This window comes from Diabrotica virgifera, chromosome 6, assembly GCF_917563875.1.
Source record: "Diabrotica virgifera virgifera chromosome 6, PGI_DIABVI_V3a".
Taxonomy (NCBI): domain Eukaryota; kingdom Metazoa; phylum Arthropoda; class Insecta; order Coleoptera; family Chrysomelidae; genus Diabrotica; species Diabrotica virgifera.
This window is the reverse complement of record NC_065448.1, coordinates 104,466,064-104,472,620: the sequence shown is the minus strand read 5'-3', so window position 1 is coordinate 104,472,620 and position 6,557 is coordinate 104,466,064.

The following is a 6,557-nucleotide window of genomic DNA, read 5'->3' as shown; positions in this document are numbered from 1 at the left end:
GTGTTATGTGTGGTCTCTATTACTATATAGCTGTGAGACCTGGACATTAAAACAGTGTGACGTCAACAAACTGAATTCATTCGAAATGTGGATGTACCGCCGAATGCTAAGAATAAGCAGGACCAGCAGAACTGGAAAATGAAGAAGTACTGGCAATAATGAACACACGTCCTCATCTGGTCAATAAAATCAAAATTATAAAGACGTCATATCTAGCACATATAATGCGCTATAGGGAATTTGAGCAGTTCCATGTAATAAAACAACGCAAAATCGAAGCTAAAAGGGGTATAGGAAGAAATAAAAAATTCTGGCTCTAAAACGTCAGAGATTGGACCCACACAACAGAATGACTTAATTCATCAAGCCCAGAACAGAGAGAAATTTGCCATATTGATCGCCAACTTCAATAGGGCTTTTCATTCACAGTCATTTGTTTCGAGCTTCTGTCATATCTTGTATAATCCGTGTATATTAATATTATACACAGATTATACAACATATGACAGAAGATCGAAACAACTGACAATCGATGAAAAGCCCCATAGAGAAGGCACTTAGGAGGCGGAGGATGGTTCGGTGTTTGGTCGAAACGCGTCCTGTTGTAAGACTGAACTTCTTAATAAAACATTTTTTGTGGTACATTCTTAGAGTACAGTACTTTGTTACCGCTAGACCACATTTGTGGACTATGGATACTTCTCTTCATAAAAAGCTTTGTTTTTTATTTTTGAAGTGAAAACTTCTTTAGGGAAGTTGTGCACTTTCTTTGGATAGGGGAAAAAGCATTGAATTCGCGACCGTCATCGCGACCCTCATCGCGACCGTCATTGCGACTGTCATCGCTCATGCTATATATTATGTGTATGTATATATACATTGTGTAGACGTATTTAAATTTATAATAAATGTAAAACCTATTTTACGATGGGGAAAAAAGATTAATTTCGCGACCATCATAGCGACCGTCATCTCTTCGGCGAAATAAATTTTGTATATATATATTAATTTATTATGTGTATGTATATATAAATTGTATAGAAGTATTAAATTTAAAATAAATATAAAACCTATTTTACGATGGGGAAAAAAGATTAATTTCGCGACCATCATAGCGACCGTCATCTCTCCGGCGAAATAAATTTTGTATGTACAATATATATTTTATGTGTATGTATATATAAATTGTGTAGAAGTATTAAAATTTAAAATAAATGTGAAACCTATTTTTGGATGGTGAAAAAGGATTTATTTCGCGACCGTCATAGCGACCGTCATCTCTTCGGCGAAATAAATTTTGTACGTCTATTTATTATCTGTATGTATACATAAATTGTGTAGAAGTATTTAAATTTAAAATAAATATAAAATCTATTTTAGAATAGGGAAGAAGGATTGATTTCGCAATTGTCATCGCGACATCGCTTCGACGAAACAAATTTTGTACGTATATTATCATAATATACGTATAATAGTAGTAATATTATCTATTTTCTGATTGAACTCACGAAATTTAAATTGCTTGTTGAAGTGAAAACTTCTTTAGGGACGTTGTGCGATTTTTGGATAGGAGAAAAAGCATTGAATTCGCGACCGTCATTGCGACCGTCATCACTTATGCTATATATATTATATGTATGTATATGTAAATTGTATAGAAGTATTTAAATTTAAAATAAATGTAAAACCTATTTTAGGATGGGGAAAAAAGATTTATTTCGCGACCGTCATAGCGACCGTCATCTCTTCGCCGAAATAAATTTTGTACTTTTCTATATTACGTGTACCTATACATAAATTGTATAGAAGTATTTAAATTTAAAATAAATGTAAAACCTATTTTTCGATAGAGAAAAAGAATTTATTTCGCGACCGTCATCGCGACCGTCATCTCTTCGGCGAAATAAATATTTTGTACGTATATGTATTGAAGTTAAAACTTCTTTAGAGACGTTGTGCACTTTTTGGATGGGGAAAAAATATTAAATTAGCGACCGTCATCGTTTCGACGAAATAAATTTCTAAAAGTGAAAATTTCTTTAGGGACGTTGTGCACTTTTTAGATAAGGAAAAAGTATTGAATTAGCGAACGTCATGGCGACCGTCATCGCTTCGGCAAAATAAATTTTTAACGTAAAAACTTCTTTTGGGGACGTTGTGCACTTTTTAGATGGGAAAGAAGTATTGAATTAGCGACCGTCATCGCTTCGGCGAAATAAATTTTTGAAGTGAAAACTTCTTTAGGGACGTTGTGCACTTTTTGGATGGGGAAAAATTATTAAATTTGAATGGGGAGAAAGTAATAAATAAGCGACCGTCATCGCTTCGACGAAATAAACATTTGCAGTGAAAACTTCTTTAGGGACGTTGTGCTCTTTTTGGATGGAAAAAAGTATTAATTATCGACCGTCATCGCGACCGTCATCGCTTCGATGAAATAAATTTGTAAAGTGAAAACTTCTTGAGGGACGTTGTGCACTTTTTGGATGGGGAAAATATTAAATTAGAGACCGTCATCGCTTCGACGAAATACATATTTCAAGTGAAACTTCTTTAGGGACGTTGCGCACTTTTTCGATGGAAAAAATATTAAGTTAGCGATCGTCGTCGTTTCGATGATATCAATTTTTGAAGTGGAAACTTCTTGAGGGACGTTGTGCACTTTTTGGATGGAGAAAAGTATTAAATCAGCGACCTTTATCGCTTCGACGAAATAAATGTTTGAAGTCAAAAATTTCTTTAGGGACGTTATGCACTTTTTGGATGGGGATAAATTACTAAATTAGGGACCGTCATCGCTTCGACGAAATAAATATTTGAAGTGAAACTTCTTTAGGGACGTTGTGCACATTTTGGATGGGGGAAAAGTATTGAATTAGGGACTGTCATCCATCGCTTCGACGAAATAAATATTTGAAGTGAAACTTCTTTAGGGACTTTGTGCACTTTTTCGATGGAAAAAAGTATTAAATTAGCGACCGTCATCGCTTCGAAGAAATCAATTTTAGAAGTGGAAAGTTCTTGAGGGACGTTGTTCACTTTTTGGATGGGGAAAATTATTAAATTAGCGACCGTTATCGCTTCGACGAAATAAATTTTTGAATTGAAAATTCCTTTATGGTCATCACTTCGCTGAAATAAATTTTGTACATATATAAATTATGTGTATGTATACATAAATAGCACAGGGCATACGCATCGCGTATAACGTATATCAGCGGTTCTCAATCTTTTTGTGTCATGTACCACCAAATACTTTTTATTATTTTTGGTACCACCTAACTGAAATACATATCTAACTAGGTGATCTAATTAACTATAATAGTGGTGCTGATTTTGCGTTTTGTGTACCACCTCAAAAAATGAAATGTACCACCAGTGGTACATGTACCACAGATTGAGAACCGCTGTCGTATATAATATAGGTACAGCACTTCTTTTAGGATGGGGTAAAAGCATTGAGCTCGTAATTTATATACTATAAGAAGTTTTCACTTCTGTCGGCACTCCCACGAGTGCCTTCAATTTCTTTTTCTTTCAGTTTTTTTTTTGTTTCCAATCAGAGATTGGAAGCTAACAGCTAAGAACAGAAAACGATGGAAACTGTCCATCTAGCAATGGGCTTAAAAGGTCTGTTCTGTACCTACTTACATACATAAGTGAGTTTCCATTTTCTGTTCATTTTTTGAGATTTATATCATATTAAACATCATTATGTAGATCTTTAATTATATTCGTTAATGCTTCTTTAACCAGGTAGGTGAAATTTATGATTCTATCATTTCCAGTTTATTGGTCGTTACAATTCCAACATTTTAATGCATCAAGTAACTGTTATTTAAAAAACAACTATTAAATATTAAGATTTAACTAGCCTAGACTTTCCTTCGATGTAAACAAATACGTTAATTAAAAATTATCTGTACCGGGAGATATAAATGTCAAATCAAAATCCAAATAACCTCTTTATAAAATAAAATACTTCGATTATAATTAAAAGTTCATTCGCATAGCGGCTTCGTCGCAATGGGAGTCAAATTTGAATAAATATTTGCCTCTTTCATCAAGCATCATAATTTTTAAAAAGAAATAAAAATTTAAAGCATCTAGACTTAGACCAATAAATTACGTAAAGTCACTATTTTGGACTTCCCATTATTTTTCTGTTGCTGTATTGGTAGCATAAAATTACTTTATTATTCATAAGCATAAGTTACCTATTGGCATTTTATTAGAAAGTTATCGGGTGATTTGTTGACATCTCATACATTGTTTTTTATGTATCTATGCAAAAAAGATTTCCGGGTGAGGACTATCTCAGGCGGAACACCACTAAAGGTTATAAAAATCAGGATAAGGTCTTAGGCTCTTGGTAGTGTTACAGGTAAGAATATGGAGTTAGTGAATGCGCTCAAACGAAGGATAGTTTAAATTGCTTGCATTCAAGAGACTAGGTGGAAAGGACAAGTGGCGAAAGAACTAGATGAAATATACAAATTTTGGTATGTAGGGAGTAGGAATGGATTTGGTATAATTTCTGATAGTGAAATGAAAGATAACGGAGTAGAAGTTGTAAGAACAAGTGATAGAATGATGTAAGTGAAATTTGTCATTCATAAAGAGGTATTAAATGTTGTGTGTGTGCTCCACGAACACGTCTGGACGAGAATGAAAGAAAAGCTTTTTATGATCAATTAGGAGGTGTATCGACTGATCTTCCATCAGAGGAGAAAGCTATAATAGGCGGTGATATCAAAGCACATGTGGGCTAAGCCAAGACAGGATATGACGCAATACATGGAAAAGTAGACTTTGGAACTAAAAATGATGCTAGAGGTGTTATGCTTGAATTAGCAACAGCATTATATACGGCGGCTGTTAAAACAATCTATAAAAATAAAAAGACTGAATTACACATACGTGAGTGCAAGGACTGCAAGATAATAGTTTGTCAGACAGTAAGCCAATATAAGTTACTTATGTTTGACATTGAATTAAAAAGCGAAACTAAACCAGAATATCGGAGAGGACCAAAAAAAATCAAGTGGTGGATGCTAAAAGATGAGAAAGAAGGCATATTTAGGGAAAGAAATCGTCAGAAAAGAATAAATAAAGAGATTTGGTGGGGGGTCAAACATAGTACCAGAAAAAATAAAATAGAGTGGAAAAATTATATAAAAAGTGGCTAAAAAATATATTGGACACAAATCTTCAAAACTATGTGGTCGCTAAAATGGAAGCGAAAGTAGCAGCAGCAAAAGCTAAAGCAGAAGCGTATAGAAATCTAGACGATCAACTTGACACCAGAGAAGGCAAAACAAAAGTATAAAAAATAGCCAAACGGAGAGCAAAGAAAGCAAAAGATTTTAATCAAATTAGATGTATCCGAGATGAAAATAATAAAATAATAATTCACAAAACGGATGTCAAAAAGAGATGGAGAAAGTAGATACTTTGACAGTTTATTGCATGGATAATTTGACATAAAACCTATTGTATTAACGGTGACAGTAACAGCATTGTTCACCAAAATAACAAACGTGGAAGTGGCTCAAGCGCGTAAAAAATAGAGGAGGAAAAAGCAGGGATCACATGATATTCCTGGGGAAGTGTGGAGAGCATTAGGAGAGACATGAACAAGTTGGCTAACAGGTTTACTTAATAGAATTATGGAAGTTGGACAAATGCCAGATGAATGGAGAAGCAGTATGCTAGTACCTGTTTACAAAAACAAGGGAGTTATATAAACTAAAAGGGGAAGGCCACAAATGCGATGGTCAGATGATCTATATCCAAGGATATATTTTAGATATAGACTAGAATACATACTTCGCGGCCCAGACAGTAATAAGAAGCTCTCTTCCAAAGCTAATTGAGTTCCACATTGAAGTTTACCGTTAACTATATTTAACCAAGTCGTGTATTATCTCATTGCATATACATAGGTATGTATCGAGGATTGTGGTATATAATTAAGGAAATGTAGTTTCTCACTGTTTTATATCTCTTCCAATTCGAAATTTCTGAGTATATTCGTGAGGTATAACCGAAATATGATGTTACTTTTTCGTAGATCTGTTTGATTATTTTAGTATATCGTTGGTCTATTATATTGCTTGTTAAAGCTTAAAGCATCTTATGTTGATTAACTGTATCAAATTCTTTCCCATAATCCAAAAATAGTATAACCACTGGTTTATGACGGAAAAATGATCAATTCAATGGGACCAACTCTAAAAGGCATCACTGTTTAAAGTATGAAGATATCCCGTATTAATTACCCCCACTTAGGTATATCCCACCCTCACAATTAAACTTTTTTTAATTTTTTTCCATGCAGCCAAGAACACTGTCACCAATAATTGTAATACAGTGGAACCCCGATAAGTTGCCCCCCGATAACCCGGAAGTCTGGCTAACCGGACCGACTTTCATCAGATAAACATTTTGATTTTCAGTATTTTGTATTTTGACAACGACACCCGAATAGTTAATTATCAGATAAACATTTCAATAATAAAAATGTATGTAATATAATATTTGAGAGATAATGTGTA